The sequence below is a fragment of the Girardinichthys multiradiatus genome, chromosome 4, assembly GCF_021462225.1.
Source record: "Girardinichthys multiradiatus isolate DD_20200921_A chromosome 4, DD_fGirMul_XY1, whole genome shotgun sequence".
NCBI lineage: Eukaryota > Metazoa > Chordata > Actinopteri > Cyprinodontiformes > Goodeidae > Girardinichthys > Girardinichthys multiradiatus.
The window spans coordinates 22,731,630-22,742,309 of record NC_061797.1 but is presented as its reverse complement, the minus strand read 5'-3'; the positions used below and the strand labels follow the sequence as shown (position 1 = coordinate 22,742,309).

The 10,680-nt window shown below is 36.6% G+C and overlaps 1 long non-coding RNA gene across 3 annotated transcripts; it reads left to right on the top strand.

Annotated features, from left to right (window-relative positions):
• The first annotated feature begins 28 nt into the window (after positions 1–28).
• Positions 29–9,949, top strand: LOC124867422. 3 transcript variants are annotated; one of them, XR_007038050.1, is made up of 11 exons: positions 29–146; positions 235–388; positions 541–613; positions 2,609–2,723; positions 2,827–2,970; positions 3,163–3,257; positions 3,624–3,937; positions 4,127–4,308; positions 4,888–5,021; positions 6,222–6,436; positions 9,409–9,949. It is a non-coding gene; the product is annotated as an uncharacterized LOC124867422 (long non-coding RNA). The 3 variants fall into 3 exon arrangements; XR_007038049.1 differs by having other exon boundaries at positions 46–388; XR_007038051.1 differs by lacking the exon at positions 9,409–9,949 and adding an exon at positions 8,961–9,011 and having other exon boundaries at positions 46–388.
• The last annotated feature ends 731 nt before the right edge of the window (positions 9,950–10,680 follow it).

The window sequence follows — 10,680 nt, the reverse complement described above, 5'->3', positions numbered from 1 at the left end:
GGCTGGCCTGGGAACGCCTTGGGCTCCACCCGGAGGAGCTGGAGGAGGTGTCTGGGGAGAGGGACGTCTGGGCGTCTCTGCTGAGTCTGCTGCCCCCGCGGCCCGGTCCCGGATAAGCAGAAGACGATGAGATGAGAGAGACGAGAGTTATTAAAGCATTAACCTTTACATGTAGTGTCATGTAGTCATTTGAAAAATAAAGTTTTATTGACATTATGGTTTTCACTCACCTAGGTTACAAATCTTCATGCCCTGCCACAACAAACTGGTAGAGCCTTCCCTTACAACAAACCAGAGTTTGACAGGAGACATTCTGAAAAAGCTGTTTCATCAAAAGTCCATTTATGTCAGGCCTGACAAAGTAATTGTAGCTGAGGAAAAAGAATCTGTAAGTCATAGTTTTATAAAACAGATGACGGCAACAACAGTTGCTTTCTGCTTCTTGCAGTTTGTTGCCACCTAAAATTAATAAAATTAAAATAATTATGTAAATTTAAAATATAAATCTTGTTCTATTTTTTTATTTTTGTTGTTAACCAGTCAAGTTTAGAGGAAGACACTAGAGACGCAAAGAGCTGTGATCTTGAAGAGGTATTTGACATTGACAAATTAAGTAAGTATTAATACAAATATAAATCAATCTTTTGAAAGTTAACTTTAAAATATGTAATTATTACACTGTGCAGTGAGAAAGTATTGTCCCCCTTGCAAGTTTGTTATTTCTTTTTTATCACACTTACAGCTGCAGTAGGTAGCTTTTAGAAAAATATGTTTTTCTTAAAACTGTTACAATCAGGCAGTTTTAACACATATGTAAAAAGCTAAAGATATTGATGGTTTTCTGCTGCTGTGCTAATGGTGAAGAAACAACCTAACCTTACAAGAAAACTGTTTATCCAGCATCTTTGGTGGCCATGTTTACAATCCTGCTCAGTCATTGAGTCTCCTCTGTGGTGAAGCAGCTGTAGTGTAGCAGAGAATAAGGGGGAGGGTGCGAACAGTGTGTACATGAGCCTGAATAACAGTGCTGAGACATTCCTGGATTTGATTGGTTGTTTTTGACTGAGCGGTGTATTGCTGCAGATGGCTGTAGGACCTCAGGAAGGAGGTAGAGGAGCTAAATGTTTTCACTGATAATGTATCTCATATTATACTGTGAAGATATGACAGTTTTAACACATATATAAATATATTTGTTATAAGTTAACCATGTTGTGGAAAACAATATTGTTAATCACTGTTAGGAGAAAATTACTCAGGTTTATTTAATACCATGCACAAGAGATGAGAGCCACAAAATCAAAACTCCTGAACAGGTCAGATTAAAGCTCCATGTAAACCTCAGAGTGGGTTCTGTATTGGCTCTGTCAGCAGGCAGACAACACAACAGTTTTATACCATGGGTAATGAATCCAAAACAGTGGAGACAGTCTGGTTCCCATGCAGCTGGAGAAAACAACATCTAACCTAGGATGTATAGCCCAGAGTGGTTCATTTGGTGAGAGTTATGGATTTATAATAAAGACATAACATAGCATGACCATCAGATTATCAAACTCATAATGTGTTACCTTACAATAAAAAATTTCCACCAGAAATCTACTGCAGCTTTAACTAAGAAATCAGATCATCAAGAACTTCTATATAGGAAAAATACAAATTTGACATATTGTAATACATTTTTTAGGGTGAAAGCAATAAAAAATATATCCGACCCTTTGGTAAAAAGCAACTACTCCCTTAATCTCAAGCTGGTTGTATCACACTTTGCAGGATTAAATGCAATCACACATTTGCAATAATTGACACTGAGTCATTGTCATTACCTTGGAGGAAGTTTGGCCTACTTTTCTTGGCAGAATTGTCCTAATACACTTAAAACTGCAGGTTAGTAAGTATGATGGCTCTGTTTAGAGTCATGCCACAATCATTATCAGATTGAAGTTTAGAGTGTGACTATGAAACTCAAAACCTTCCTTTTTTACCCATTCATAGAAGGACTTGATGTTTTTTTTTTTTTTTTGTTAATTTTCCTGCTCCATAACTAAACTGTCCTGGAGCTTAAGGTCATGAATTGATTGATGGACAATCTTGTACTGGATTTTCTGGTAAAGATGTGAAATCATGATTGCATCTATTTGCAAAATTTATCCAGATTTTAAATAATCTCAAGACCACTGTCACATGACAATGTTTCCAAAATATTGTTTTTAATTTTACAGCAGATATAATGGGACCTACCAAAAAGTTCCACTTTTATCTTGTCAGTTCAAATAATTTTCTTTCAAAAGCATTGAGTACTATCAAGATTTTGTTTGGCAGATGTGAGGCAGGGCTTTGTGTTCTTTTGGGTAAGCAGTGTATGTGGCCTTGGAACTCTTCCATGGATTCCATTTAAATTGAAAATTATTGAGTGATTTAAAACACTGATTAAAATAGCTGAAAAAATATTTCCTTAAGGAGCAACAGCTTTTTTCACGGGACAGCATTGAACAATAACAAATAGTATTTGAATAATTGTGTTGTTTTAAACTCTGGCTTACATATAAATAAATGGTCACTAAGCAATTAAATACTAAGTAAGTATCTTTGCATGTTTTTTTTTCAGTAATTGGAAGAGTTTGTAACATTCCCAAAGAAGCCACTTCATCCATTCCCACTGTAGAGGGCCAGTCCCTCTCCTGTGATATTCCTTCCATCTCTACTGGTGATGATGTTGTTTGGTGTGTTGCAACCCAAGATATTTGCCCTCTCATCTGACACCCCCACTATGTCTACTAGTGCCACTGTTATCACTATTGATGACAATCTCAACTTGTCTGGTAGAACCTCAGTCACCACCAGTGGTCACTCCCAGGCACCCTCAAGTTGTTGCCTTACCAGTGCTGACAATGATCGCCTTTCTGCTGTGTCCAACGGTTTGCCCCAACACAGCATACCTGAAAATAGCTCATCCATTACACCCTACAGGTATTTTTTAGTTTCTGATCATTTTTATATCATTTATGATATGTGTCTATTGATTCTACAATGTTTATATAACTTTATCACTATGAACCTGTTGTGATTACAGATTTTTATTAGAATAGATTTAGGCTGTATAACTTCCGTATGTTTACCATATGTAAATAAATGTCATATACATTCAATTATATCTTGAAGCACATACCTTGACCTATTTGAGGAAGGCTATCCCTCTGATGACCCAGATCTCCAGGAAGCCATTTCAAGGTCTTTAGACAGCAGTGCCAGTGAAGGTATAGATATTAATAAGATATAAAACATACTTGAAATATTTAAAGGTGTCATTTCAAATAAAAAGAATGATAGAAAATGCTTTTCAATGTATAGAAAATTATTACTTAATGAGAAGGTAGGAAGCATACACACCTGAGGGAAAAATATGACTGCATAAAATGATCATGTTATTTCTGTATGTTCCAAAAATCAACATTACTTCAAATACAATTCAAAGCCAAAGTCAGACCACTTGAATTTTGGAATTTTTTTCCAATTAAAATAAGAATTTGTGCCCAGGTGAATAACATTTGGAAAACTCTAGATAGTTCAGAGGGCAGTGTTATTGCATTTTACTCTAACTGTGTTGTTTATTATGGTTTCAGTGACCGAAAGATACCAGTTGAAAGGATTGTGGAGCAGATGGCTTCTCGTGTAAATGATGAAGGCACTGTACGGTTCAACATCGTAAGAAGAAATGTGTGGGATGGAGCATCCAGAGCCATGGGCAGATCAAATTTTGCGCCTGAGAAGAAAGTTGATGTGAAGTTTGTGGATGATTATGGAATATCGGAAGGTGCTGCAGACAATGGAGGCCCTACGCGGGAGTTTTTCCGACTTTGTTTACATGAAATCAAGGACAGGATTGGCATCTTTGAGGGACCATCTAATTCCAAAATTCTGACATGCAACTCCAAAGGTATTCATAAATGAATGTAGCAGTATTGGTCTAAATGGTTCCTATTTCTTTGTATATTTCTTGTATGCTGTTATACAGTTACTTTTGTGGAAATGCACCAATTGTGAGAGATTTCTATTGATACATTTCAAAGAAAAGTCTTATACAAAAACTGAAATCTGAGTTTTATTTTATTTTATTTTTAAATAGCAATGAAAGACAACGGATACTACTATGCTGGCCAGATTATGGCAATGTCGATTGGCCATGGGGGGTAGAGTCCATGCTTCCTATCTGGACTCTTATATGATTGTCTTCACAAGGGTCCAGATAACATCAAGGTCGCACCAGAAGACATTCCTGATGAAGACATTAAATCAAAGGTTATATCTGTGAGTATAAGTTTTAATTAAGTTGTTTTGAAACATTATTTCTTAAACGTTTAGCACTCATTAACAAACAAATGTATTAATTAAAGTTTACAGCTGAATACATGCATTTTGATAGAAAGGAAAGGCTCTTTAATATCTTGACATCCTTCTTAACAAGCTCAACTAAAGAAAACAAATCAGCTCTCTTAAAAACCAACTTGGGCATCTTGGTTACTTTTAATGACTCAAAGCATAAATACTAGAAATTATGTATGTTTTAATGTTTTGTTAAAAAGCAACTAACTATAAATGAGGGGGTAAGCAAGAGCAACAAATTAGGGCAGAGCCAGTTAATCACAAATGATGGCAAACAGGGCAGTGCGGAAGGGGATCTGAAACAATGGAAGGGAAACAGCCAAAAAACTTGAAGATTTTATGTACAATTTTTGTTATTAAACCCACATTAGAAAAACAATGGCAAATTACAAACAGTGAATAAAAATAAACATAGATGGACTTAAAAAAAAAAAAAGCAAGACTGAACTCAGAGGAGCTGAACTGGGCATCCTATTAATACGGTTTGTTTCATTTGATCTTTAGATCTTGCAGGCGGACACTGAATCACAACTACAGGATGCAGTTATGCAGGCAGCTAGCTTGATCAGTCTTGCTGGTCATAGTGTGCGCATAACTCTAGCAAACAAACAAGAGACGGCTTTCGACTTGGCTCACTGGTATGTGCTTCAACGGACCCGTGCTCCTTTTGAGTGGTATGATGTCTATACAGTTATTGTACCTTGGCAGAGAGTTACAGGCTCTTGATAAAGACAGAAAATAACCAACAGTTAACACTTCTTTGAGTGGCTATCAAGTAATTTGTGGTTTATGAAAATGGTGGATTTAAAGATTATAAGCATAGTGACAGAATATGGATGGTAAGGTCTCTTAACAGAATAATGTTAAAAACAATAAGGATTTCAATAAAACCTGCTGGAAGGTTGTTACAGAAGCTTGCTGAAGACCGATGCAATTGTATAGAGTATTGTAAGTGATAAATTGGTACTCTACAATTTTACAAACAAAAGTGCAGGGAAGATATTTATTCTATCGTCTTTACACTTTTAAAAAAACATCCATTTCAATCTAGAGATGTCCTATCATTAATTAATATAGTCCACCTGTATGTTTTGATGCTCAGTTTAAATTCAGATGGTCTATGAAGGCCTGAGAAGTGTTAGAGAATAAAATTGGACCAAGAACACCATGAAGAGGAACAGAATGAAAATGCTGTTCCAAAGATTTAGCAGGGTTATGTTTGAAAGTATATACCAAGCTTTGAACATTTTGCTAAGCATGTAATCCATCTGATATTCTAAACTGAAAACAGAATGGAACAACTGAAAGTGTCAAGCTTGTCAGCATTTTTGGGAACATAGATGGAGCTAAATAGTGACTATTAGAGGTTGCAAAAGACTTGAAACTGAGCTCAACAGGACTACCGCCTTGAAACATTTGCCAGAGCTACAGTGACGTGTTTAAGATCTAATAATGTTCACATTATCTTAATTGAAAAATTAAGAAAGTAGAAAAAATTGTAGGAGTAGCTATACAGCACCATTATTTCAACTTCGACTTGTATTCACTACTTAGTATTATTAGTATATCATACAAAATCCCTCAAAAACAATGCCTTTGCAATGTCAAATACATTTCCTTAGTTATAAGATCTAATGGTCTATAAGTGATGTTCAGATTTTGTCCATAAATTATGACCCTTTTGAAAAAGTTCACAATTTCTCGGACAGCAGCTATGATTTTATCTGGTATTCATTGTGTGACTGCAGTAAAACTGAACAATAAAAACAATGCTTTCTACAACATGCACCTTATTGTGTAAAGTAGCTATTACAATTTGTTTGTGTTTGTTTTACTAGGTTCAGAGATGGCTTAAAGGCTCTTGGAGTACTGGATGAGCTCCTGAGATATCCTGTACAACTGAAGAGCCTTTTCACAAAGCCAGAAAAGGGCATGATGGCAGCCGAAGTAGAGAACCTCTTTCACATCAAACAGTCTGAAAGAGGGAGCAACACATTCCACAAAGAGAGTCGAACACTGGCTTTCTGGCAAGACTATCTTCAGGATGCTGAATGTAAGTTTGCCATTTGGCAGGAGTTTTCAGCATACCCCATAATTTACAGATTTAAGTTAAAGTAAAAATGCACAGGTTGTCACATCAGTCATAATCATAATTTTATTTATTTAATTTTTAAACAGGAAAAGATTAGAAAAAATCAGACCTGACTCAGCATAATTGCTGTTTTACAGGAGGTTTTATGTTCTGCAGAACATAGAAAAAAACCACAGACATCCAACATCACATCACATTTATAGACACTCAGACATATCAATATACAAAATAGAATAATAGCAGCATTTACACGACATATACCTAACAGTGATTGCAAAAAAAGATGACCAAAAATGACGGGCAGAAGTCTTCTTAAAAAGTGCAGACGTTGACATGGACTTTATATGTTGTGGATTGTCATCCCATGCTTTAGTATAGGGCTGCAACTTATGATTATTTTAGTTATCGATTAATCTATCGATTATTCTGACGATTACTTGATTAATCAGATAAAAAAACTGACAAATTGTGCAGATTTTTCATTGAAGCCTTTTTTATGCAATATTAGAAATACATTCAAACAAATAGAATTCCTTTTAGTGAATGCTTGATCATCTGTAGCAAAGGATGCATCTGCAGCGAAAAAAACAATTCTTCAGCTCAACCCTTTCTGATTGATTAACATCAAAATAGTGTAGGTCTAATCTGGTGATTATTTTTTGGATTAACCGGTTAATAATTGTATTGCAAAAGGTGTCAAATAGGAGATTTCTTTCTTTTTTTTTTTTTTTACAGACTTTGTACCAGATGTAGCTAAAACTATGCCACTTGATGAGTTTTAGGTAGAACATATTTCCCGACAAAGATTTTTTTGTCTTAAATGCAAAATGTATAGATTGAACAGTTTTGGCATAATTACTGCTCTTGGTGTGTTGTTTTTTTCATCTATTGGCCTTTTTTTTTGCCTGTATTCTCCAGTTAACAATTAACCGATTACTAAAGTAGTTGACGATCATTTCAATGATCGGTTTATGGCGATTAATCTGATAAATCATTTCAGCTCTACTTTAGTATAGACAGAGAAAAGTGATCTCTGACTGTAACAGTTTGATGGCAATGGCAAGTGTCCATTGTTAACAGATCTGGTTGAGCGACCATTTCAAAGATTGGGTTTAGGCATCAAAGCTGTATATTTATGGATATGTAGAGTACCAGAGAAAAAAATAGCATCTCATATGACATCTATACATCCATCAACTGTATAATACTGTCATTGGAGGGTTATGGGTGGGACTCGCGCCCACTCAGTAGTCATTTCGAGGGAGGCAGGATACACACTGATCAGGTCACCAGTCCATTATAGGGCAACACAGAGTTGCACAGGTCAAGCAGCTAGGCACTCACATCTAAAGGGTATTTAGATCAACAATCGTGTTTTTAGACTTTGAGAGCAGGCCTATTTGTATATACAAATATGATACTTTTTCCAACAATCATTATTTTCTTTTTTTGCTATTGTTGTTTTTTATGATGTTTATTGTTCTTTTCTATTTACCAGAATGTGTTGTGCATATGAGTTTTTAGAAAACTTTGAAATTTATTTGGACGTCCTGAATAAATAATATACAGGGGTTGGACAATGAAACTGAAACACCTGGTTTTAGACCACAATAATTTATTAGTATGGTGTAGGGCCTCCTTTTGCGGCCAATACAGCATCAATTCATCTTGGGAATGACATATACAAGTCCTGCACAGTGGTCAGAGGGATTTTAAGCCATTCTTCTTGTAGGATAGTGGCCAGGTCACTACGTAATACTGGTGGAGGAAAATGTTTCCTGACCCGCTCCTCCAAAACAACCCAAAGTGGCTAAATAATATTTAGATCTGGTGATTGTGCAGGCCATGGGAGATGTTCAACTTCGCTTTCATGTTCATCAAACCAATCTTTCACCAGTCTTGGTGTGTGTATTGGTGCATTGTCATCCTGATACACGGCACCGCCTTCAGGATACAAAGTTTGAACCATTGGAAGCACATGGTCCTCTAGAATGGTTTGGTAGTCCTTGGCAGTGACGCACCCATCTAGCACAAGTATTGGTCCATGGGAATGCCATGATATGGCAGCCCAAACCATCACTGATCCACCCCCATGCTTCACTCTGGGCATGCAACAGTCTGGGTGGTACGCTTCTTTGGGGCTTCTCCACACCATAACTCTCCCGAATGTGGGGAAAACAGTAAAGGTGGACTCATCAGAGAACAATACATGTTTCATATTGTCCACAACCCAAGATTTGCGCTCCTTGCACCATTAAAACCGATGTTTGGCATTGGCATGAGTGACCAAAGGTTTGGCTATAGCAGCCCGCCGTGTATATTGACCCTGTGGAGCTCCCGACGGACAGTTCTGGTGGAAGCAGGAGAGTTGAGGTGCTCATTTAATTCTGCTGTGATTTGGGCAGCCATGGTTTTATGTTTTTTGGATACAATCCCAGTTAGCACCGGAACATCCCTTTCAGACAGCTTCCTCTTGCATCCACAGTTAATCCTGTTGGATGTGGTTCGTCCTTCTTCGTGGTATGCTGACATTACCCTGGATACCGTGGCTCTTGATACATCACAAAGACTTGCTGTCTTGGTCACAGATGCGCCAGCAAGACGTGCACCAACAATTTGTTCTCTTTGGAACTCTGGTATGTCACTCATAATGTTGTGTGCATTTCAATATTTTGAGCAAAACTGTGCTCTTACCCTGCTAATTGAACCTTCACAATCTGCTCTTACTGGTGCAATGTGCAATCAATGAAGACTGGCTACCAGGCTGGTCCAATTTAGCCATGAAACCTCCCACACTAAAATGACAGGTGTTTCAGTTTCATTGTCCAACCCCTGTAGTTGTTTTAATGGAATTTTTGATATTTAATTGTTCTAAAAATATCAGGAAATTTTATGTGATGAAGCATTGTTCATTCTGTTTCTCTGTTTTGCAGGTGAAGTAAGTGTCTCTCTGGAGGATATTCTGGTTTTCTTCTCTGGATGTGACAGCATTCCAGCACTAGTGTTTTCTCCCAAGCCAAGCCTTGACTTCATCAGTTATTCTCGTTTTCCAGTGGCCAATACTTGTGAAAACATTATTCGATGACCATTACACAATGCATACAGTGATTTTAAAACTGACATGGATTTTGCCATACGTAATTCACCAGGTTTTGGCAGAGCATGAGAGGTCTTATCATATGAAGGTTCAGTTACCTTTAATTTCAGTGTTAGTTTATTTTTTTGTTTGTTGAGGAACTGGTGTTATTGTACACATTGTAATCAATAAAAATAGACAAAAAGTAAGCCTATGCTCCATGAAAGTAAAAGAAGACTAAACCAAATCAAGTTTATGTTTGCATATTAACCTGAAAATCTTCGAAAGTTCTTTTTTTTACACCTATAATGTGCATTGGGTTGAAGTTTTGATGGGCACAGTATTGAGCCCTTCTTTTTGGGTTTCAGTCAAGACTGTTCAAATAAATATCTGCTGAGTTAAAACCTTGTATTTGGTATTTTTGTCTTGTGCTAAAAATCCCTTAGTTCTACAGACTTAGTTTACATTTTTTACATGAGTAACTGATAACAAATTTGTTCATTTAAAAACTAAATATTCAAGTCATAATATACTCAGTATAATGTTTACTGTGGAGAGAAATTATGACAGTGGTTAATCATGCCCATATAGTGACAGTGAAATATGTAATACACTTGTTGAAGTGCTGATGTCAGTTATATCATTTAAAGAGAATTCTGATTATAAGAAAGCAAACTTAGCTGTTATTCATTGTTCATAGTCCTGTAACTCTTTTTCATGCAAGAACTTGAGAACCTTACAAAGTTCAGAAAAACAAAAAAATACACCACTGAAAACATAAATATAACCACTTACCTAACTAAGCATGTTGAAGTAGGATACATGCTGATAAAAAAAAAAAAGTTCTATTCCATGGTTTCCATCATATAAGGGACTAATTTGCTGTAGCTCTGCATCCCATTGGTGAGTGTGGTAACCATGATGTACACGAGCAATAGATTGCCTTTCGTGGACAGGAAGTTGGAGCATCCCAGTAGTCCACAATTGAAATGGAGACCTATTTTCCATTGTCCTTAAGCTGTGGTGGTTCCATTGGCTTTTAAACTCATACACAGATCTGTTTATTCGTGGAAGATAAACATGGTGAAGAGGCCTAATGTGGAGGGGGTTGGTGCTATCTAAAATTCCT